The sequence below is a fragment of the Xyrauchen texanus genome, chromosome 13, assembly GCF_025860055.1.
Source record: "Xyrauchen texanus isolate HMW12.3.18 chromosome 13, RBS_HiC_50CHRs, whole genome shotgun sequence".
Taxonomy (NCBI): Eukaryota; Metazoa; Chordata; class Actinopteri; order Cypriniformes; family Catostomidae; genus Xyrauchen; species Xyrauchen texanus.
Window position 1 is genome coordinate 41268625 of NC_068288.1, and position 24413 is coordinate 41293037.

General features: G+C 39.1%; 1 protein-coding gene across 1 annotated transcript in view; it reads right to left on the reverse strand.

Moving 5' to 3' along the window:
- Positions 1–24413, reverse strand: part of LOC127654102 (RNA-binding protein Raly-like) — a 105549-nt gene that overhangs the window by 75431 nt on the left and 5705 nt on the right. Inside the window, exon 2 of the mRNA XM_052141091.1 lies at positions 18055–18139. The gene's annotated coding sequence lies outside the window, so the exon portion shown is untranslated. The remainder of the gene's footprint in view (positions 1–18054; positions 18140–24413) is intronic.

The following is a 24413-nucleotide window of genomic DNA, read 5'->3' on the forward strand; positions in this document are numbered from 1 at the left end:
GATCCCCACCTTTTATACTCGTATGTCTGGGGGCGGGACATGCAAATTCTGTTCACAATTTTTCATTGGTCTTTTTCCTATTCAGAGGTATCCGAGGCTCCCGAAAGAAGCCCCTTGTGTCACTACAAAGTGACAGAAGGTGAACTAAATTCTAGTGTGCATGAGAGGCGTAAACGTAGCAAAATCAATGCGTTTTCAAATTAAAACGAATTCGTGTGGATGTGGCCTTACATTAAATTACAATCAATTTCTCACTCAAAGCTATTAAATGTCTTCGGAAGACTTGGAATATAGAGAATCAGCCATATTTTAGAATGCTTTTTTCTTGCCAAACGTGGTCACTATGACCTGTCGTTGTATGGAAAGAACTGCGTAAATAATCTTCAAACATATCTAGTCTTGTGTTCCACAAAAAACAATCAAACAACGGATTTGGAATGCCATTAGGGTGAGTAAATAATGAAACATTTTTATTTTTTTTACTATTCCTTTAAATTGTATACAATTGGGGGAGGAAATTAAGTAGTAATACTGTTGAAATAAATAACAATATTTCATGATGTATAAAATTAAAGACAATACACATTGCTAATGTGGTTGTTCATTGTAACTTTCATAACACCATTGTTTGAGAGATTGGTGTTAAAGGCATGGCTCCATTCACTTGCACTGTGGTGATTTTGAAGATAAACACATGTACACTGGCCTCTGAAATCTATTCAGTCAAACAGTCACATGGATTCTGATTTAAGATGTATATGAAGCAGAGAGATAAAGGGGGTGGGGGCTTTTCTGCGAGCTGGTCAGCTGAACAAATCCAGTAATAGCCATGAATGTGACATACACACAGCGTTTTCTTCCATTCCATTTTCCGACAGCCATATGGTGAGGGGAGTCTATACCTGCCTTTCCATCAAACATAATTGACAATAAAACACATAAAAGTCTACCTAAAGTGCATCAACTTCCATGTCTTATCAGCTGGAGAACGTGTACTTCCACTTCTTGCTAAAGGAAAGCGATAATTCTGTCTTGCCGGTCTAAAAATATTTCAAGGCCCTCGCCATCATATTTCCAGCCCCCTTGCTTTGTGACATTTTAGTGTCGGAACTTGCCACCAGGATTCGTCTAGATCATTTGGCCACTCTAATCAGACAAAAACTGTTTAATTGAATATTCTAGCTGATTTGATCGCTGGAACAAAGCCGACAATTGTTCCTCAAACTCTGTCAAGGTCACCCTAACATTCAATTGGAAATTCCAAATCAGTTTACATTTTGTATGTGCCTCTATTAAGCTACTGTAGATTCTTCTGGAAACTTCTCCTTCAAAGAACAGTACACTTTTGAAAATAAATGTTCTTAGCAGCACTTTTTTATCATTAAATATTTTTCGTAACATAGGGTTCTTTATATGGTTCTTTGTAGAGTTTAAGTTATTGGTGTCATAGATTCTTTAGATGAATGTATTGGCTCAAGGTATCAGTGTCTAAATGTATTTAGCGGTACTACATGCTACTAACATAAAGTAGCTCAGTTCTATGAAGCTACTGTATATAAGTAGATCATGTGGCACATATCTATGAATGTCATTAAGCTCAAAAGAGAAATGATTATTAATTAGGTTGACAGGATTAAAATATTATTCACAATTCACTATAAACTAACTAAACTAATAAAACTATACTGAATCCAGAGGCGCAAAAAACATATATGCAAGGTATGCAATGCATAGGGGTGCCATGCAAAGGGGGGTGCCAGCGGCTAACTAAAGGTGATGCAACTGGCCTCCTTGACCCCTCCAACTTCACCTCCCCCCAACCCCCGCTCAGCGCTTATAATGGATGATACACCCCCCCATCGCTTGATAGACTGTAGTTGCGCCACTGACTGAATCAAATCACTAAATAAAAGACGGGTGGCTGTGGCTCAGGTGGTGGAGCGGGTTGGCCACTAATCGCAGGGTTGGTGGTTCAATTCCTGGCCCACATGCCAAAGTGTCCAAGGGCAAGACACTGAACCCCAAATGGCTCCCAATGGCAGGCTATTTTCTTGCATGGCAGCTTTGCCGTCATAGGTGTGTGAGTGTGTGTGAGTTTGAAAACCGCTAAGGTTAAAAAAAGCGCTATATAAGTGCAGACCATTAACCAAGACATAACATGCCATGCATGTTAATTATGATGTGAATCAGGTCATTAAATTGAACCATCTAAATGAAAGGCCTAGCTAATATGACTTCCCAATACTATATGAGAGACAGAGACATTATAGAAGAGCGTGTTTGATTATTTCCTCAGCTCTCTCAGTTGAAAGGTTGCGTGCAGAATTGAATGTCACCCTACACTGCTACTCAAGTGAAAAATAGCTAGTTACTAAAAAAGCTACAACTGAACTAATGCAACACTACCGAAAAATGCAGTCAAGTACTTGGCGTGAGTGAATCTGATTGTTCGACCAATAGCAGATGGATAGTATCTGGGAATCTGTTATTTCGGCAACTCTGTTTGATGATGCTAGTGTCTTTGAAATCACACTTTTCAGTTTAAATAGTTCTCTAATGGCATAATAGGAACTTAAGAAGGTTCTACTGTGACATCATCTCTTTTTGGAACCTTTATTTTTAAGAGTGTGGGACTGAGATCTAAGGAGGAAAGCTATGAGGCACTCTTATTCTGATTCCATAATCAATGATAGGGCTTCTAGCTTCTGTTGCAAAGCTCCAAACACAATAAAAGGAAAATCAACTATTCTAATAGTTGACAGAGTTCATAACTGGGCTGAGATTGCATTTTAGACTTCACCCCAACTCAGAGGACACTATAAAATACTTTGAATTGACAGTGATATCTCAATTGGTGCCCCTGATAAGGTGTAAAGAAATACTAAATACGGCATCTGACATGAACAATTTTGCTCATTATTTTTCAAAGGTGCTCATACATGCAGCACCTATCAATTATGGCATCAGATTTTGCGATAAGACATCTCCAAGTGTCATCTAATGCTTTAAAGGTTCACTAGAGGAATGTCTGACATCCTGACTTGAGGACTTAATTGAGCAACAGAAGTAAGATTTGACAGGAGGTATGTGCAATGACATATCATCAAAGACAGTTGAACGAGACCGTCAAAGCGAGAAGTGAAAACATCTGTAATTCATGCACTTCACGGCCATGCACTTCACGACCATTTCAAAGCTTTTTCAGCCAGTTGTTGGAAGACTGCCTTCAAACGTAAGCCAAAAAGTTATCAGTTATTGAAGGCTCCTTGATTAGGTTTACATGCACAGTTACAATCAAGCTATGACACACTGTATACCCTTATGTTGTCATTCCTGGAAAAATAAAAGTTGTCTTGATTAAACATTCCTGAAATTTAAACATACATAATCGGATAGTTAAAAGTAATTGCAGAAATACAGTAGCTTAGATACTTATTAAGTTAATTCTATATGAACACCAAGTTAAGCTAACTTAATTACACAAGTTTTGGAGATGCCATTACTCCAATTCAGTTGAGGGAACGAGTTTACTCAAACAATTGAGTAAAGTCAATTTATTCATTTTCAGTGCAGGCTTTTGCATAGTTGTGCTACACCTTGTCCAAGAATACATGACAATGTGTGTTGAATATATTTAAAGTAAGGACATCAAATATGCCAGGTTAAATATGCGTTTTGCTTCATGTCTGTCTTGGAGTATGCATGTGCACAACATCAAGGCCAATTGTGGTCTGTTCAGTGTGTTTACATGTGGGACAAAGCTGAGCTACGATGGCATTATCTAAGTTTGTTAGTCTGACTTCATAAAAATCTGACTGGTACAATTTTGAGCCTGAAAAAAAGTGGCGACATTTCTGTAATACGATATTACAATACTTGTTAAGTGTATCGCTAGAGGTCGGCACTGGCCTTAAAATGAAACCCGTACCCAAGACCACGTGGCCTGACCATACCCGGCCCTAAAGATACCGCCAGATTTTAATCCTGAACCCGACTCGAACCCAAAATCACTTACTATCTAATTTCTTCACTTAGCAAGTACTGTTGCATTAGGCATGTTGCATGTATTTTATGTAAGCTATAGGCAACATTCGTATCAGTACTGAAACAGTAAACATCCCCTTAGTACACTAGAGCAGAAGGGGAAAAAAGTATTGATTTACAATCTGGAATAAAGTTAAACAATGCAACAGTCCCCTCTTGGTGCAGAACAATCTGGAATAATATGAAACACTGCAACAGTCCCATCTATGTAACTTGAACTTGTTCAGATTGTTGAATCTTTGTGAAAGCTGCACTGAAAACAATCTAGATGCAGCACAAAGAATGAAACAGAGCGCAGGAGTCTAAAGTTTATTTTTTACTTGACATGGTGTTTCAAATATGCCGGTCCTACATGAGACGCTGAAGAACTGAAGAAAAAGCGAGAGGTGGTGCAAATGTCAAAGACATTCGTCCAGGATAAGTTTAAACAATGGGAAAACACAGCAGACGGTCGCAAAAACACGTTCGCTGTGAATGGCCCCTAACTCATCCGTTCATGCGTGTCTGTATGAGAGCGCAAGCGCAAAACAAAAAGCCTGTTTATTTCTTTCATTCATATAAACCCAAACCTGACCCGTACCCGAAAAACTTGATAATCTGACTGAACCTGGCCCGAAACCCATCGGGTTCTAGGGTCCCGTCAGGCCCGGGTTGGGTTGCAGACCTCTAATCACGGCATTTCTGATGTGAAATGTCCACTGTCTGGCACTGAAAGTGAGTTTAATGTTCTCCCAAACAGTTGAGATTTCCAAGGTTAATGCTTTATCGAGTTTCCTATCTGTCACTCGCTCTATGTTGTGTCGATGAAGTGACACTAGTGTTCACTCTTGGGAGACCGAGACACCTCTGATTTTTGATAAAAGGCAAATGGGAATTCCCCTGAGGAAGGACCTTCTTTCTCAGGGATGGGGCACCATCTGGCACCTGCGACCAGACCTCTGAAATCTCCATGTCTGGCCCCTGGACGGGACACGGAAGACCTAAGTGGCCTACCACCCGCCACGGTAGACACGATCACAAAGTCTAGGGCTCCCTCTAGGAGGCACCTGTATGCGTTGAAGTGGCGTCTGTTCGCTAAGTGGTGTTCTTCCACATGAGAAGACCCTCTGAGATGTACTGTCGGATCGGTGCTTTCCTTCCTGCAGGAGAGGTTGGAGGGACAACCTTCAAGGTCCCCCTCCACCATGAATGTGTATGTAGCCATAATAGCAGCTCACCATGACACAGTAGACGTTAAGTCCTAAGGGAAGCATGACCTGCTCATCAGGTTCCTGAGAGGTGCCAGGAGGTTGAAACCCTCCAGACCGTGCCTCGTTTCCTCATGGGACCTCTCTGTAGTCTGTCAGGGTCTACGGGGAGCCCCATTTGAGCCTTTGGAGTCAGCTGAGCTTAAGGCACTCTCTTTAAAGACTGCCCTCCTGACTGCGCTCTCTTCCAACAAGAGGGTAGGAGACCTGCAAGCGTTCTCTGTCAGCGAAGCATGCCTGGAGTTCAGTCCGGGCTACTCTCATGTGATTTTGAGACCACGACCGGGCTATGTGCCCAAGGTTCCCACGACCCAATTTAGGGTTCAGGTGGTGAACCAGCAAGCACTTCCCCAGGAGGAGGCAGACCCAGCCTTGACGTTGCTGTGTCCGGTGTGTGCTTTACGAATCTATTTGGATCGCACGCAGAGCTTTAGAGCCTCTGAGCAGATCTTTGTCTGCTTTGGTGGACAGCGGCAAGACGCGGATCGCCCACTGGGTCATTGACGTCATAGTGATGGCATATCACGACCAGCACGTGCGCCTCCCGCAGGGCTACGAGCCCATTCTACCAGGAGTGTGGCGGCCTCCCGGGCCTTGACCAGTGGCACCTCTCTAACAGACATTTGCAGAGCAGCAGGCTGGGCAACACCCAACACCTTTGCAAGGTTCTACAATCTCTGGGTTAAACTGGTTTTGTCCCGTGTCTTGGCAGAAACGAACAGGTAAGTCTGGAACACTTGGCCAGGTGTATCACTTGCGCATAGCGCCTTTCACCTCCCCTAAGCTGAAGACGTGCACTGTTAACTCCCAGTAGTGTTCACAAAATGTGTTCCCTGGATGACTTCCTCCTAGCCCTGTGGCAGACATGTTTGCGGAGAAACTTGCTGCCGGCTCAGTACATGTGCTAACTAAGCCTTGTACTCGGGTAGGTGCTCCGCATGTGCTGGTTCCCCGTAGGTGACCCCATGCGACGTATATATTCCACTAAATCGTTTCCCTGTTGGTAAACTGCATCTTCCTTGGGCAGAGGCCCCTCTGCCCCAGTCACCATGTTTGTAGAAATTCCTCCCCCATTGGGTAGGACTTACTATGGGACTGGTGGTGGCTCAGTGGTTGAGGCTCAGGGTTACTGACCAGAAGGTCAGGGGTTCAAGCCCCAGCACCACCAAGATGCCACTGTTGGGCCCTTGAGCAAGGCCCTTAACTCCAGGTTGCTCCAGGGGGATTGTCCCTGTAATAAGTGCACTGTAAGTCGCTTTGGATAAAAGCGTCTGCCAAATGCATAAATGTAAATGTAATGTAAATGACTTACTTCCGACAAGGCTCAGCAAGACCAAGTGACGTATTTCCACTCAAACCCCCCCCCCCCCCCATCTGGGTGTGGTGGGAGAGAAAAAAGAGGAAAAGAGGCCACAACTGGGCTAACCTGTCCTTATTTTTTGGGCAGTCGACTTTAGGGCCATTCGGTGCTCATAACAGCGTTGGGGGAAGTTACGTGTCGGCCTGGTGCGCTGGCTACGAGGCACATAGTAGTCTGTCCATCTCACACCGCCAGTTCACGTAACACAGTTCAGCAAGTTGTGGCGTTTTGTATAGGGACCCCTAGTGTCACTTCATCCACAATGCTGGAATACCCGCTGAAATGGCTGGGACCTTCTCTCTCAGCTCCTTAGCACAAAACCTGAATAAGTGGTTCGCACGCCAGCTCCTTTATACCTGTATCTTCGGGGGAGTGACATGCAAATACCACTCGCCAATTCCCATTGGCCTTTTATCAAAAATCTCGGTATCCCAAGAGTGACACCTAGTGTCACATAATCGACACAACATCTCGTTCCCTCCATCATGGAGGTTACGGAAGTAACCAGGACATTTTAAATCAACAAATCCTTTCTCCCTACCCTAAACCTTAAACAAACTAAATGCTAGTGTCATTAAAAGCAAAAGTGACATAAAAACCAATTGCTAAAGCAACAACGTCAATTTGGCTCATGTGTCCACATGCATACTCTTCAGGACTCGTACCCCAGTATTTTGCATCCTAAGTGCAACACTCTATCAGTTGAGCTACTGAGCAATAAGCAATTAATATCAAGTCACTAGTAAAAGTATTTTGATGTCATAAGGCAGAAATGTGTGAGAAACAGGGAGAAAAGTGTTTATGAACTGATAATCTCATAATACTAATGATTTATGATCAGTTAAAAAAGTAATTGTCGTGGTATTTTGCTGCAATACGTACAACAAGCCATGTAATGTTCACAGATATAGAAACGTGATTCTGTGAGACAAGGCTTGGCACATACATTTTTATCAGGACTTCCACCTGCTTTCATGCTTAAATTGAATTTTAAATGCATAGGAATGTTTTTGAGAAAACGGAAATTTGGAATCCAAAGTACATGCCCCAGATTTCTGACGTTCCTCATGTGCTCAGTCCAGTATGCCGGCCCTCTGGCTATCTAGTCCTGCCGGCTGAATTGTTTATTGGATACATCACACCATTAAAAGAGATTAACCAGGATTAATGAAAACCCTTAGAGACACTCATTAAAAGAGGCTAAGTGTAAATGCTGCAGGGTACAAGATGTGCTAGCTGGATTACACTCAAATGTATCATGTTAAAAGCCAACAGAAAATATACGCCACTGATATTCTGTCGATTTTATGCAGAGATTTCTACCCTACATACTTAGAATGTCCTAAATTAACTTGTACGGTAAGGGACACATCAACATTTGGTGCAGTTTGGAGTGTTGAAAGATTTCTAAGATCTCTCAGCCTCTAGAGGGTATTCAAAAGACAGTCAGACTCAAAGAACTAAACTTCAATAATCATATTAACATATAAAACAGAATTGCCTTTGACAGGTTTTGAAGCTTATCTTCAGTAATTTTATTTAATTTTTAATTTTTAAGCCATTCACACACAATTCACACACAATTCAATTTAACTTCTCTATTTTATTATATTTTCATGTCACGGAAAGCTACTGAAATACACAACCTGCCTCTTTTGCAAAGACTATTTGCAAAGGAATCACTAAAAAAACCGAGACCTCTAAGAAAGAGTCAAATAAACCAATCATCTTTTTATTAGAAGGAAGTACGCAATTACACTTAATAAATTTCCATGTCTATAAATCTTAGGACTTATTTGCATTGTATACCTAATGCATAACCAAATGAAGTACAATTAGGTTACCATGAACAACTTTTTTTCAGTATTACAAGAAAAGTTTTGCTGCTTGGAGGATAATTCAATAATTAATGCTATTCCAAACACGTGTCACCGGTTCTGCTTGACCCGCTCCGAGTGGCATAGGAGGCTATCTCCGGCATAGGAGGCTACAGCCTTTAGCATCAGTTGCTAGTGCGCCTATTGAGGCTAGGGAAGTGAGGTTTTACACACTGCACAGCGCGTACCAGCTGGCTCCAGTTACACTCACTCCACTAAACCTCACTCCCATCCAGGTCACAGCAACACTGTCACTGACCCTGCTCGACCTGCTCCGAGCAGGATTTGAACTGGCGTCTCCAGCATGGGAGGCGGGCGCGCTAATGAGGAGGCTAAAGACTACAGCCTCTAGCTTCAGTTGCTAGTGCGCCACTTAAGGCCAGGGGAGTGAGGTTTATACATACCGCACAGCTATCAAGAACCAGCTCCTGTTACACACGCATGACTTTCTTTCCTCTGTAGGACACAAAAGGCCGTGTTAGGCAAAATGTTAGCCTCAGTCACCATTCACTTTCATTGCATCTTATTTCCAAACAATGAAAGTGAACGGTGACTGAGCTATTCATTTCCTAACATTTCCTAACAACTGCTTTTGTGTTCCACAGAAGAGAGAAAGTCATATTGGTGAAGGTTTGTAACAACATGAGGGTGAGTATAATGACAACAATGTCATTTATGGCTGAGCTATCCCTTTTAATTAAAAGTCAATAGAAAAAATAACAGGTTAATTTGAGTAACAGCACAAAAGACACATGACTTGGAGGTCTTTTAATCGACAAGGATAAAAGAGCGGAGTAACACAATTATCTTCTTTTTCCTTTCACTCTTTTTCACTGCCATTAAGAAAGAATTAATTGACACATTAACTTCCCATTAAGTGGTGATTTTCCTATCAGGCCACTAGTGATAACAGGACACTAACTTACACTCATTCATTCGCCTTTACATTTACACAATCTACCTGAGGACAGAGGTTAAGTGTTGCTCTGGATTGATGTAATCTGCAATTCCTACATTTTTTTGGATTGAATGCAGTTGGCTAATTTGCCAAAATTATATACATTTTATGCTATCTGATCATAATTATGCACATTTTACCCATAAAATGCCAATGTAGATGAAGACCCAGTAAACCAGTCAATGAAAATACAGATGGGTTATTCCTACTATGCAAGACATTTTCTGCAAAAACGTTTAATATTTATGCTTACTTTGAATATACATTTTTTATCACAATCATAATATACCACACACACACACACACACACACACACACACACACACACACACACACACAATATATATACTGTGTATATAAGGCGAGAAATATGTATAAATAATATATGCATAAACTATTAAACACATTTGTTTTTTTTTACTTTTAGCACAATATTAAGTGAACAAAATGGTGAATTTTAAATAATTTCACTACTTTGGTTTAAGCGAATGTTGCCGAAAATTCACAATTATTATACCTGACAATTATATAATAATCCAGGTGTTTCATCATTGCGTCCTTTCTTTGATCGGAATGTTTCAAACAAAACATTTACATGAACATAAAACAAACGATAAAACAAACAAAAAAAATCGCAGTTACATTAAGGCACTTAGAACGGAAGTATACTGTATAGGGTCAGTCCAAAAACACTAAAATACTCGCTGTTTAAAAATTAAAGCCAAAAAGATTCAAATTTTGTTGTCATGACAATATAATGTCGGTAAACCCTGTAATCTGTACTGTAACGCCTCTATATCCCTGATTTTATCACACTAAAATCATGTTAACATGTTTATTGTTTACATCATGTTGCTATTTTGTTTAATAGTGTGTATTTTAACATTTCTATAATGGCCCTATTTACTTCCATTTTAAATGCATTACTGTAACTACGATTTTTGCCTTTTTTAATAAATGAGGGATAAGTCTTCATTAAAGTTTTTGTGGTCTTGTTGACCCTATTATACAAATACTTTCATAATGTACAACGAAAACATATACATTTTTTTAAAAGTTACAGAGTTACTGCATACTGTAACAGGAATGACTCAGGTAAGTCTTTTGGTTCACAGCCACACAGAACAGATCATCTTAAGTTCTGTTTCCTGTACTGAAGAAAATCTTTCAAGCCCAATAAGTGTCTCATCTCATGAATAGCCTGAAATGAATCTGTGTGCCAAAGACGGGGATTCCATAGAAGACCAATGCATCTTTCCCTGCACAAGAACACTTTAGCAGCTCCATTGGTTCAGCTTGATCCTTTCAAAGCTCTTTCATTTTATCAGCTTGTGCTGTTTGTTGGCAGAATCAAGCAAGAAAAAAGAACAGAATTCCATGCAATGGAACTGTTCCTCTTGTAAATGATTCAAGGATCAGTCATGCCTGATTAGGCCTGAGCCACAGATATTTGAGAAAATGTAAGGCTTGTGTATTTCTGAGCCCTGCTGAAGTGGCATGTCAACAGTGGGCTTGCAACATGTTCGATGCTGTGGACGGCAAAGCAAGACTTTATTTGATGCACAATAAAAGCATGTAATACGCCATTCTTTGCCAAATTGGTTCAGACAAGATGACACAATGAGCAGTAGACATGCATGATGGGATATGACTTGGGCTGTGCCAGCAAAAAGTCACTCGTAAACAGACAAACCACGACTCATCAATGAAGCATTTTAAAGCTTCCCATGCCTCCATCTTTTTTAACTTTAATAGAACAAATACACAGAAGCAGTGGCAGTCCGTCAAGGGAGGCTGAGCAACAACAATTAAATGAACAGTTTTAATAAACAGTTGTCTAATTAATTTATAACTATTAATCTGCATAATTCAGATGCACACTGCAACACTTGACAGACGATGATCAACAATATTGGGAAATGGAAAATCTATGGATCTGGGAAGTCAGCAAATATATTAAACAGTATCCCAGGGTGTGAAACTAGCACCTGCTACCCACCGAATGTGACGAGGTCCAAATGCATTTTATGTGCGGGTAATTTTGCTCATCTACCCGCAACAGGTGGAAGACCTGTAAGATGTCTCAAAGTGACACATGATAAGAAATGCTGGTAGTCACAATGACACGCACTTGAAAAAATGTAAGCACAGCATAGTTCTAGCGGGAAGACTAGCAGCTGTACATCATCACACCATTAGCTGGGTAATTCCAAGCCAATCGCATGTAAGCCGTTGCTTTATAAGTCTGCTCACAATCTATCACATTGCTGTTTCAGTGTGCTAACACGGCAACCCCCACCACCCCACCACCACCAGTTGAGCCCTGTCCCACACGGGGGTAGGCTCTCGCCCTCTGCCTCCTATCTCCGGCAGGATATGATGGTTCCGAGTACAACTCTCTCGGACCGCCAGACGGGGCCTACGCCAAAGAGAGACATTACATTTCTGTTTTATATTTATCAAATAAATGGCATCTTAAACCTCACTCAAGCCTGCGTGTCTACCCGATAGAAACACACTTCATTATATTTTTAAAAACAGACAAAAGAAAAGGCATCAGTGATCATGTCTGAGTCTCGTGGAACAGGCACGTGTAAAAGAGTAATCACTCTTTGTTCTCTGTTTCATTCATCTGAAATCTGTTTGCAAGAATAATGCCATCTATGAGAATGCTACAAATTATTTTCGATCATCTCAGTAGGTGCTGTGAGTTTAGTTCGCTTTATTTCCACGGAGGAGTTTGCAGTTAACATGCATTGTGAATGCAACTCTGCAGGTTCAGGAATATTTATCTTTGTATTAAAGAAACTAAGGCAAAAGTAATTCAATCATAAAATAATACAAGACACTTTCACCTTGAAACTAAAATTTTGTTCTATTTTAGGCTATTTTCTTTAGGCAGCATTAACTGTATTACCAAAATGCAATACAAGCACAAATTCGAAAAGAAAACACATCTGGCAGCATTATTTTTGTAACACGAGGGAATTTATTAGGCTTTATTATTATGATTATTATTATCTTTACATTTATAAATGTCTTTAGTTCTTAATCTGTAGGCTATTCGTTTTTTCCATCTGTTATTGTTGACGGATACTTGCATGATGGCAAATGGAGCCTGTAAAAGTATGGATTTGGGTAGGTGGTTTTTTAAGCACTTCGTTATTTTAATTGTGTTTTGATTTAGTTTAAAGTGTAATTTGAATTTAGAAATGTCTTTTGTTTGTGTTTTTCATCCTTATTACAAAGTCTAACACATGCGTCAATTCCCCAAAGGTGCTAGACTGTTTAATATTTCATTATATATTTTATTTTCTGTGTTTTTTTTTAAAGACTAGCTGGTGGAATGAGTAAGAGATAGTGGAGGTTGCGGTACAATATTACAGACAGACAGAGAGAGAAAGAGAGAGAGAGAGAGAGAGAGAGAGAGAGTGTGAGAGAGAGAGAGAGAGAGAGAGATGGAGAGAGAAAGGGAGAGGGCGAAGCCTAAATTAAACTATAACTCATGGCAGAGGTCATGCTACATCAACTTCTTAAACAGTAAATATTCCTTTCAGCAAATACAGCAGAAAAAGCACATTTATTATTAATAGAAAAACACACAGCATTATATAATAAGCCAACGATTTGGCCTGAAGCTCATAGGATTTTTGTCCATCATGTAATAAATTATTTAATCAAGCAATATTGAACACTGTAATGTGTTCTGTACGATGCACAGGACCATTTCTGCAAATACACCGCAGGCTGCTCAAATTAGTATAGCATTAAAAGAAAAAGTGTATCTTATTTCCGTGAATTACATCAGATGTACAGTATATTCACTGTAAGGGATGTGTGAAACTTTACATTTTCAAAATCTATAGTAACTGTGTTACCTGAACAACTAGTCAATACATTAGTCTTAAAGGAACAATTCACCTAAAAATGAAAATTCTGTCATAATTTACTCACCCTCATGTTGTTCCAAACTCCACATATGACTTTCTTTCTTCCTTCCTTGGAACACAAAAGTAGATGTTAGGCAGAATTTTAGTCTCGGTCATCATTTACTTTCATTGCATCTTTCCTTCATACAATGAAAGTGAATGGTGACTGAGGCTGTCATTCTTCAAAACATCCTTTTGTTTTCAACGGAAGAAAGAACAAAAGTCACATGGGTTTGGAACAACATGGGGATGAATAAATGTTGACAGAATTTTTATTTTAGGGTGATTTAACCCTTCAAGGAAGCCCTGTGTGATTGGGCTGGTTTCAGGTTCACCTGAGAGCAACGTTTCAAAGGGGGCGTCTACAAAAGGTGACAAATGTAACAGAACAAAATGCAGCCATCTCAAGACTAACTTCAGCATTACACAATATCTTAAAAATGCAACACTTATCGTGGGATGCTCTAAAAACAGCGAGAGATGCAATGCAATGGCCAAAAACGTCCATCTGTACTGTGTGTGTTTAGATGTAGCAGCAGTGCTTTAAAGGGGATGAATTTAATAACACAACTTTTCTGAAAGGGTTTTAACTAGGGCTGGGTATTGATACAGATTTCCAGATTCAATCTGATTTTGATTCACAAATTATCTCCTAGCTGATGCTGTTAATAATACAGGGGACCTTCTACTGCAACTAGGTACATCACAAAATTTTAAATTGTACAGCTTTTATCATTAGCTTTTCATAATTTTGTTAACATTTAAACAAATTCAATGTATTCTATCAATAACTACGATGTCTTGAAATTGCATATAACATATTGTATTTATTGTGTGAAAATACATATATATATATATATATATATATATATATATATATATATACCTGAGTAAACACAAAATACAGTTTTCATATGTATTATTGAAGCAAAAAGGTTATCCAACAACTCACCCATGTGGAAAACTAACTGCCCCCCTTAAACTTAATAGCTGGTTGAGCTACCTTTAGCAGCAACCACTTCAACCAAACGCTACCGATAACTGGATGTCAGACTTTCACAATGCTGTGGTGGAATTTTGGCCCACTCTTCTTTGCAGAACCGCTTTAGTTCACCAATCCAGAATTTTAGTTTAGCTTCTTTTGAGCCATTTAGAGGTGGAATTATTCCTATACTTTGGATCATTGTCTTGCTGCATAATCCAGTTGTGCTTGAGCTTCAACTCAAGGACTGATGACCGGACATTTTCCTTCATGATTTTCTAGTAGACAGCAGAATTCATGTTTCCCTCAATTATTGCAAGTCGCCCTGGCCCTGAAGCAGCAAAGCATCCCCACACATCACATCACCACCCCCATGCTTGACCGTAGGTATGATGCTCTTTTTGTGGAACTCTGTGTTTGATTTATGCCAGATGTAACAGGACACTTGTCTTCCAAACAGTTCCACTTTTGACTCATCAGTCCAACAGTTTGATTCGTACATTGATATATTGTTCATTTAGTTAATTATATAATTTAATGAGCACTGCTGCAGTTTACAGTATATAAAAACCTTTACCCCTCCCAACTCGGCAAGAAAATGTATTCCTTTTCACAATAAAATGATGTGACAGAAATTGACAGCATTCAGAGTGAGTTTGATTCATACATTGATAGATTGTAAATCTTGCAGAATTCATTTGTAGATGCAAGAAAACTGAAGACTAAACACATCTCAATTTTTATCTAAATCGCACATTGCACACAGAAGATTAGAGACACTTCCTGTTTCACATTTTCAGCATTCATTTAATCACCATGGCAACACAGATCGAAAAATCTGTTCACAATTTATCATCTTCAATGTCGTGACATAATGTTTTCTAAATGGGGTGACAGTCTCATGAATCCCCTAGGAGTAGTAATGAAAAGTTCAGTAACTGCAATATTCAAAAAATCCAAAATGGCCGACTTCTGTTGGGCGGAGCTAATAACTATAATTATGAAAGTTGTCTGGCTAGATGAGAACTATACAGGTACCAATTTTGGTGACTGTAGGTGAAAATGGGGGTGCAACAGAGGCCGTATTACACGCCCATTTTAAAGGAGGCACTACATAGCCCCCACCCCCCCCACACACCAACATTTGCTCAGCCCTAATGGCCAACATCATGACATTTTAAGAATGCCAAGTGCCTCAAAAACATACAAATATAGGAAGAAAGGAATAATAAAATGTATGTATTACCATGGCTACACAATTTAAGATATCAAATATTCCTTAAAGTTTTACATCAGCAATGTCTTGACATTATTCTAAAGAATTTTGAAGCAATTCATGTAATCACAAGAGGGCTATTTCAAAGTCTGTTAAAAATGCCATTCTTCCTGCTGCCAGTTGGTGGCACTATGACCGTGACCCATAATAGCCACAGCAATGTGATCAGCCCCCATTACCAAACATACAGCTGTAATCACACAATGCACACATAAGGCACTTCCTGTTTTCTATTTTTCGCCATAAATGTATTGCTTCGCCATGGCGACACCATTCAAAATATCAAAAATCCATTCGCAATTTAGCACCTACAATGTCTTGGTATGATGTCGCACAAATTTGGTGCCAGTCACATGAATCCCCTAGCAAGAGTACTTAAAAGTTCAGAGCCTGTGATTTTGAGAAAATCAAAAATTGAAGACTTCCACTGTCTGCCATTTTTGAATGTCGTTCGGCTTGATGAGAACAATATACGTACCAATTTTGGTGACTGCAGGTGAAAATGGGTGTGCTACAGATCCCCCTTGCATGCTAATTTTCAAGGGGGCGCTACAGAGCCCCCCCCTGCACGCCAAGTGCAAATGAAGCAAAGGACTGAATTGTTTCGTCAAGACGCTAACCCTAACCCTCCGAAATGCTCTGGAACGCAGGTGACGGAAAACACACACATGCTACACCTTTTTGGTGGTGTAGCACGAGTGTGTCTTCCGTCACTACTTGTGTCTTGTGTCATTGCCCCCCTAACTTTACATTTCTAGATCCAGGCATGTGCTGTAATTAAAGGTTGCCCATACAAAAAATGTGAGAGTTCATGGCAAATTTGTAGCAAACTTGCTGCAAATTCGCCACTGATTATTTTCAAATGCAAATAAGCTTTGCAGCAAACTTGCGGCAAAATGTCAATTTGTTGGCAAAAGTTTGATTCAGGTTCACCACCACCAGTGAAGAGCTGCAACGTTTTGGCAAACAATTACGGCGAATCACAAAATAATTTGCATGTGAAAATAATAAGTGGCAAATTTGCGGCTAGTTTGCCAGAACTTTAAAGTATATGCAAGGGTGCTGCTCCAAAAATCAAGAAAAGAAAACTCTAGATGAAGTCGACCTCACTACTCGGTTGTTGTTCTGTTAGTTTGGAACAAATATACATTTATTAAATGTACAAAATGTTCTCATATCAGCAAAGCATGGACATAATTGCAGTCATACTGAGGCTGGTGATGAAAATAGCGTGTAAAATTGACTTCAAAAGAAGTTGTTGTCTTCCCCGTTCCGTATATATGACAGAATTCTGACCGCTAAATTGACTAAATTGCTCAGCCTCTTCTCTCTCGTCATGTGTTGGATTAGCCATGCTCCCTGGCCAATGTTGCGGGCAATGTTTGACATATCTGTACGCATGAGTAACATTTTCATGAAATTTTCAAGGGTGTATCTATAATTCACGTGCCCTCTCTTTTGCTGGTACAGATTAGAGAGATGCTCAAATGACTGCTGGTATCCGCTGCTCTCTGCTCTGATGCATATTCACCAATCAAAACATTTTCAAACATTTCCAAACATTCTCGTTGAAAACACAAGACTGAGTCAATCATGTTGCAATGCTTCCACTAATAAATGCTCATTCAAGATTTTCATGCCAAACACATTTTGCTCAGTTCATCAATAAATAATCAGCACACCCACATTGAAAATGAATTTGCAAATTATATTATCAAGATTCCACGATTTTTAAGCTGCTTGTTTTCTGAATAAATTATGATTTTATAAACATGCATTAAACATTACAAGTTCAATTTGCATTAAGTGTGCAAATATTACACAGACAAAATATATACAAACAAATGATATCAAAATATCAGCCAAATACTGCCGTAGCTGATCACTAGTTTACCACGTAGCTCAGATAGATTGGTCTTGGGAGTTCATATTGAAATCTCTGACATTTGATTGCAGAATTTGGTATCTTGGCAAATTTGAGAACAGTTTGAGATGTCTTCTGAAACTGAGACTTAAAGCAGGGGACATAAAAGTCTCTATTTCTTTCCATGTAATCTCACTGCTTATAAATAAATGTTGTTGATTGAAGTATTCCCTTATAATACTTGTGTGTGTGTGTGTGTGTGTGTGTGTGTGTGTGTGTGTGTGTGTGTGTGTGTGTGTGTGTGTGTGTGTGTGTGTGTGTGTGTGTGTGTGTAAATGTCTGAGAAACCCTCAGTATTCGCAGAGGACACACATGCTGCTCTGGGCCCATTGAGATAAAACCCTTGTTAACATTTGTTAGTTGAAACTGAACTATTAACACCTCAGCTCAGATCAAACAGAGCTTAGTCTATTTGTAGAGTCCTGCTCTGTGACTTGGGGAACAACATTGCACATACCTCTCAGTTCTCTTTTGCGACCAGAGGACGGGTCTGGGTTTGCCGCTTGATCGCAGTATTTGTGACCTGGTGTGCGTGAGGGATCCTGCAGTTCAAAACAAAGAAAATGCACACAGTAGCATGATTTCAGAGGCTGAACAGAAGAACACAACAGTAATAAAATACTAGATTTTTAAATGAATTGAAAATGTGGGTTGCAACCACTAACTACGTTTCCATCCAAGGATTTTTTGTGAAAAATATTTTAGTGCAAAAAATAAAGCTGATGGATATTATTGCTAAAATTCATGCATCAAATGTCACGAAAAACTGGTTTGGAAACAAGAAAAAAATTGCCATTAATGCAAAAATGTAGTGTCACATGACAGAGTTTGCCCCAATCGTTAGCCTGTGTTAATCATGACAACAAGGTATGGAAGTGGAGTGTAGTTCTAGCGGGAAGACCAGCAGGTGTACATCATCACATCATTAACTCCTAGCCAATCTAACACTGCAACCTCCACCTCCCCACCACCACCAGTTGAGCCCTGTCCCGCAGGGGGGTAGGCACCTCGCCCCTGTTCCCGGTACAACTCCCTCGGACTGCCGGACGGGGCCTACGCCAAAGAGAGAGACATCACCTCCCGTTTTACATCTATCAAATAAATGGCATCTCAAACTTCACTCAAGCCTGCGTGTCTTCCCGATAGAAATAGGATCCTTGAAAGCCAATTTATTTTACATGATTATGGATTGATCTTAACGGCATATATATATCCGATGCTGCAAACAAAAATTCCAGGAGTGTCAACACAAATATCTCGTATCGACAAGTGCCCAGAGAACAAATGAATGGCCACTGTTTGTGATTAATTTAATCATGGTAGACATCCGTTTATTTATTAAAGTTGCTTTTCCACACCATTCAAAATAATAGATGGCAGTCATGGAATTAGTCCACAATAAAAAAAAAACGTATCATTTCTATGTACAAAGATATTTTAAATTAAAAATAAATACACAATACTAGGAGAAAAGTATGTGCTTTTTTGGAACACTAACATTTATATTAAATAATTTTTTATACTTTTGAAAAAATAACAGCAAAATTCCCTGTATTAAATAAAATAAATTACCATATGAAATTTTTTTTAATATTTTTAGACCTATATATGCCTTTTCTTTACACAAACTTAAATTAGCCCTACCCTGTTCTGCAGACGAAAAAAAAGCCAGCTGAATGACATTCTCAGAATGTTCTAAAAATTAAACAGAACTATTTGTCCAATGCTGAGTTGACTTTCAGAAAATGTTATACTTTTAAATATTTAAAATGTAACCCTCTTTACTTCGTATCACATTTGCTGAGCTTCTTTAAAAAATGTCAATTGCATTATGCCGCTAAAATTAATTTGAGATGATAATCAAGTTCGGTTGGTCGTTTAAAGTTGCTAGACAAATATGCGGGACATAATGCAGTTTTGATGGCAATGCTTTAGATGATTGTTCAAAATAGCCTATTAAATATCATATATGTAATCCCTGATTTTACACCGCATCAATTTTTCTGTAATAGCTGTGCACACAGCATATACACATCGATGTATGGTCCTTATACTAAGACTGAAAGTTTCCCCCACAACTTGGTGCAGGTTGCCAGCTTAAACAGGGCCATTCATATTTGCTTTCGGGTCGGAACATCAGGACCGATATTACAGTCCCATCAGAAGGGAAACTGTTCCTTTTTGATTGCAATTCCTCCTCTTCTGATTCATTTATTTGTGAAATTAAAATGACAGTAAGCTGCTAATTTCAATGAATTGTCTCAATACTCTCCCCATTTTACCAAAACTTCAGAGGAAAAAAATGTGGGACATCTGGAAGGCGAATTAGCGATAAACACACATTTCTGTATGGAAACGGCTTAAGGGCACATTTATTTTGCGATCACTAGCGGATTTAGGTATAGGCGACATGGACAAACACCCAGGGCGGAGCAGCACGGGGCACCCGCACACAAAAAATTTGGAATGGTGACATTTGTGCAATCAATTTTCTATCGCTCATTTGCACGTCACGTCAAAGATATCATGTCACCATGTGGGACTGTGGGTCATTAACCCTGTCAGAGCAGGCGCCCTGATTCTAGTTTTTTTGTGAGCTAGGCAGGCTACTTCCTGGGAATTTCTCCCACTCAGAAGTACGAGATGGGGAGGGGGGTGGGGATAGTTCAGGTCTAGCCACTGGAAGCCCGAGGTAGGGAATCTATCAAATAGCGCACCTCTAACTTTGTACAGTACTAATGAAAATAAGTCACACTACAAAACGTAACAAAATAAAACACAATTCATTCATAATACTGTGAATATATAGTTTCACAAACATAATGTTGCATTTTTTTCTGATTTGTGTGAAATCGTTAAGAATAATATAAAACCAGACAGTCTGCATACCCCCAAGGTGAATTGGTTTAGTCATGATTGGTTGACACTCCCATCAGGGTCATGGCATCAATGTAACCGGTCCTGCTCGACTCACTCCAAGCAGAATTCGAACCGGCATCAGCCGGCATGGGATGCTGACGTGCTAATGAGGGGGCTAAGGCTATAGCATCTAGTGTCAGTCGCTAGTGCACCTCTTGAAGCTACGGGGGTGAGGTTTACACATAGTGCACAGCTATCACGTACCTGCTGGCTACCGTTACACTGGTGCCCCCCCGCAGCATTGGTCTGGTTTCATATTAACTCATGCACATGATGAAGAACACAACATGGGTCGCTGTATTTTTGTGTTTTTTTTTTATTAATCTGGTGTCATTATGCACACCAGAAAAAGCAACACATGCCCTAATTCAGCAGTTGTACATGTCCAGAAGAAGGTGACTACCGGTATATCTGATGCTCACAAACTTCACAAATCTTTGTTGAGGACACTGCTAGTTGCACACTTACTCAAGCAAATATACTGTATAAAAGGCACTTAATGCTTAAAGGAGACATGACATGCCTTTTTTAATTAATTGAACATGTTGTCATACATTTTTAAACATTTATAATTTTCCCTGTCATTCTGAAACGCTCGGTTTTGGTGCCGCTTGTCCTTTAAGACTTGACAGTAAACACCCACTGTTATGATTGGCTCTCAGCTCTCTCCTTGCCATCTCACTGCTCACCACTATTGGGCAGGGCTATGGAAGTGATCATTTAAAATAGGTGTTGATGTGTTGTTGTGGAAGCAGCCAGATGCAAATGTCTACCACAGTGTGACATCACAACATGGAGGAAGTTGAGAACAAGTTGTTTTGTCAACTTGGTTTCAACAAATGCTCTTTTTTGCAGTATAGAGGAAGTTTTGAGTTCTTAAACTTAATACTGTGACCTCTTATATGTCAAAAGATCAAGGAAAATGTGATTCCTAATGTCATGACCACTATAAATTGGCAAATACGCATGCCCTAGTTATTTTACTTCCTGAACAACTGTGGACCCAACCACAGGTTGCTTTCTCACTTATGCAAACCACTCTCCACCTCCTAAAGGTAGTCGTGGGTTCAGTTCCTATATGTATCATGGTTCGGTACAAAATTTTTGTCTGCAGCACAAACAGTGCAGGACAAGTTAGGAACACCTTACTACTGTATACCTACATATTTGCAAAATGATTTGTACATGAATTGTATGTATTGCAGCAGTTTGCAGGTGAAATAAACACTTGATGTGCTAAAACATCAATTACTTTTATTCACCTTCACACAAATCACTAGTACAATGGGATATTCTCAGTTCAAAAACACTTTTCACCCTGTCCCTCACACAATGCTATCTTATAACGTCAAAACTTTTACTATAGTGTATGACTTGTAAGGCGATACATTTTCAAGTTTGCATGACATAACCAACTGTATTTACAAGCTTATTCAAGTGCAATCAAGTAGCTGTGACACCAGCCTACCAACCAGCCAATCACCAGTCACCATCCCCGGCTTATTGACAGCACCTGTAGCGCATCACAGTGCCCATTAGTATTCGTATAAAGGACTGTTTTCCGACAACAGAATACCCCTAATTAATGCCTGAATTCTCAAGTAAAGTCTTAGCTCTGCACTTGGGTCTCCGCTTGATTCGTTAGTATAGCATGGTAGCTCAATTAATAGAGTGATAAACTTGCAATGTAAGACCGAAGAGCATGCAAGTGAACATGTGGGCCAAAGTGTCATAGATTTGGTTGCTTCAGCATTTGTGTTTTTCATGTCGCATTTGCTTTTTATGACACTATCGGTTAGGTTTACATGTAAGGTTTTGGGTAGGGAGGTCAGTTTTGTTCATTTAAAACTCAATAAATCCTAACCCTAAGTATGAGCAATATTAAATAGGGAGGTTTACAAGAAATAAAGTAATTAGCTTCAAATATTCTACTAGTAAAAACACTACTCGAATAGTGATTTGCCTGTGTGCCTTTGTCTGCCAGGGAACAATGAAACTTCTTTTCTAACCTAAATCTTGCCATTTTAAATCAATGTATTGGGTTGTGTTGGGTTGTGGATACATGTTGCTTAAGGAATAGTTCACCCAAAAATGAAAATTCAGTAAAAAAAGTGATCATATGGCTTCAGAAGACTTGGAATGTATGTTTCTATGTGTGAACACAAATGTTTTTTTTGTCATTTTTGAATGTAGAAGTTTTTCATACAAATTGCTAATTTTTTTCAAGAATAAAACCGGTTACATTTTTTTTAAGTTAGTTTACTTTGAACCCGCTTTAAGGGTGACACTTGTGAAAACCCCAAAAGGCTATAAATTGCATGTGTGCCATACTCTTCGTTTCCTAACTTAAATTCTAAATGTCAAGTAATTGATTACGCATTATTGTTAAGTAATCAGTTACACATTTATTTTATATGTTAGAGTACTCAACTAAAAAAGTATAAGAAATGCCTATCCCAAATTCTAATATTGATTACTTAATATATTTATTGCCGCTGCAAGCCCCACAATAATTATGTTTTTCTGGATAGCCCAAAGGCTATTTTGCCCTAACAACAATAGCTACATTTTTGGTTGAGAAAATGTGACACATTTTCATTCCAACGCCTATAGCTTACTTAACACTTGGAGGTCACAGTGCGCCTCCTCTTTCCAAGTCATGCCTAACGGAAACTTCCACTGACAGCATAGTCCATGTGTAACTTGAGAAATTCCATCATCTCAATCATGAAATGTTGACAAATGTAAGCCTAATTCACATCAATGTTGGGCAAATGTAGAAGTGAGAATGACAATTCCAAGCACAGTTCTGGTGATTAATTCTGGATGCGTTGCAAGGGCTTTACTGTAGGATTAGTTGTTTAGGTGGTGACCGCCAGTGAGATCTGAGTAGCATTCCAATCATACAATCTCTCGCTTACATAGCTACTGCCCCCTTCTGCAATAACCACTGATAGTCACGCAACAGATCCTTTTCAAAACATCACTCTGAAACATTAACTGACACAGCAGAGCAAAGATACATTAGACAACATCAAACACTGAAGTAGAAAAGCCTTGCTCCATACTGTATACAGTAGGGTGCAAAAGTGTGAAAGTAGACTCAAAATCTGATGTAAACCTGGAAATAAACAGACAATTTAAGGGTTTAAAAAAGATTTTTAACAGAGAAACTTGATGTAAAATGAATAAAAAAATATTTAAGATTCTGTACTATTTCTGGGTCACTAATTAAATAGGCAAAAAGGAATTCTTATCACTCATATTATTATGTTAATATAATTTTTATTTATAAAAAACAACCTAGTCTCATAGAATGAACGTTACTATAACTACATATGGCAAACTAAGTTTTATGTGCCGTGTTGCTGATAAACACTTATTTTTCACTCTGTTACTCACACAATGCAAGGTGAGGATATAAAAACACTTAAAGTGACTTTTAAACCTCACTATATATTAAATGAAATGGTCTAATTCCATGAAGAGGTTTTAATATAATGTAGCTCATAGGAAAAATTGTCTGTTTAGGCAGTAAAAGCATGTGTTGGTTTATGTGGGAGTACTAACAAGGTCAGGAATATCTCTTAATGGCTGACTGAATTTATTACACATCAAAACAACCTACAGTGCGTTAATAGCACTGTTAACAGCGCAACTGCCAATTTACTCATAAAACTTTAATGTACATTTAATCTAAGTTTAAAATCCATGATGGGTTTGAGATGACTGAACTAATTAATTAGCTTAATTATCACTTTTTTTCTATTTGAAAAATCGGATTATGGTTTAAATATGAAAAACAGACACAAATATTCTGGACATTTATATGGCTTCAAGTAATTTTTGAGCTTTTGAAGAAAAGAAAAAAAGGGATAATGATTAATAATATCTGAA